Consider the following 1,787-nt stretch of genomic DNA (forward strand, 5'->3'; position numbering starts at 1 on the left):
GTGTTTAGTGTCGCATGATGGAAATCCCTGCCTAATGATTACATAATGAAGTTTAGTTCATTGCGGTCAACTTAAGAGACAAACTTTTAACTAACTAATACTTTATATAAGTCTAAGTTTAATTGTTGAGTGAAAGGTGCAGGCATAAAACTTCCAAGTGGTTAGGTACTTTATAGAAACTGAGCAAGTTAGCCTATGTATTTTATGCCTTTAAGAAGTTCATTTTTTGCCTCAAATAACAATGTTTGATAGAAAAAGTGGTCTTGGTGGATCGAAATAATATATGAACCTTCAAAATTAGAATTCCATCCTGGTTGGGAATGTAACCTATAGAGTATAGTACCTGACACAGTGACACTGACAGACATTGACATACTCATACAGGCTTTTTTGTGTGACATAACAGAACCTACATTAATAGCATAAAGCAAACAACTAACCAGTTACTTGTCTATGTATATGTTGCATATTACTGGTAGAATTAAACAGAAAAGGTGGAAAAATCATCTTTCCTAAATCCTAATTCTTGCGAATATTCTAGCTAGCCTATCTTGAAAAATTTGGTTTGCATCTTTTGCTACTAATGGAATAATCTTCTCACCTTGAGTGTGTAGATTCGTTTTCCATTTGAATCTAAAGTATGCATTAAGTACAACATTGTGAATGTAATTAAGATGCAATGTATTGCTCACTAAAACGCTGTAATATTCAGTACGCTCAGCAAACGTAGCACGACTGCGATTTGTTTTGCTGACCCGATTCTCTCTTCAGAGGTTCAGCCCATTTCGTGTGAGATTCGAAGGAAGGTTGACTGTTATTTAGAAGATCATTATGGAATTCGAGTAGATTGTCAATGTAAAACCACGATAAAGTTTCATCATTCTAGTAAAATATACATTGCAATTCATTTACAAAGGAAGCTCCAAAATTAGAATGTCTACTAGATTACGGTGTGTCGGTTCAATCATATTTGGTGACAACTAGTAGGAACTAGGATGAATGATCATATGATGTGGTATCAAGTTAGCACATAAACAAGAACAAAAAAATAGGTAACATCTCTCAAGTTTTAACCTAAAATTTATTATTTATCGTATCCTCAATTGGCGTGTATCAATGTCTGAAATTTGAGTGTGCAGAAGCAGGTATGACTTTTTTGGCTACTATATAAAGCGAGACTTTCCATGTCCACGATTGCGGCTCATAATCCTACTTTATTGAACAAAAAGGCCTAAAATTTGTTGGGAATCAACTTTTTAATAATTTAATGCTACTATCTAATTCTAATAGAATAGAGGTATCGGCGTTGAAAAAAAGCCCACGACCTATTGCCGATTCATGTACATTTGTGACATGTTCAGAGCTGATCTGGAATTCGGCCTTTTCACCAGATCTTTAACAAACTGATGTTAGTCTGAAATAGGTTTCTTTTTCAAGACTGACTAAACATGTATTCCTGCATTGCTTCGTCTAGTCTCAGTAGTCTGTTCAATAAGTGTTCATGAACGTGTTTTTCTCGCAGCGTTAACGTTATCAGGGAGAGACCGATTCGACACTTCAGCGAACTCGCGTGCGAACTCGCCTGCGAGCTCGAACTTCATTTTCAACTCTGGCACTCATAACTCCTTCAATTATGAACGGATTTTATTCAAATTTGAAATATAAGTAGATAATATCAGTACGCTGCGGAGAGTATTTTTTTTCAAATTTTTTCATCGATAATTTTTTTTAATACGGAAAACCTAACTTAATTTTCAACTCTGGCACGCATAACTCCTTCAATTATG

Source organism: Hyalella azteca, unplaced genomic scaffold, assembly GCF_000764305.2.
Source record: "Hyalella azteca isolate HAZT.00-mixed unplaced genomic scaffold, Hazt_2.0.2 contig13234, whole genome shotgun sequence".
In the NCBI taxonomy this organism is placed as follows: Eukaryota; Metazoa; Arthropoda; class Malacostraca; order Amphipoda; family Hyalellidae; genus Hyalella; species Hyalella azteca.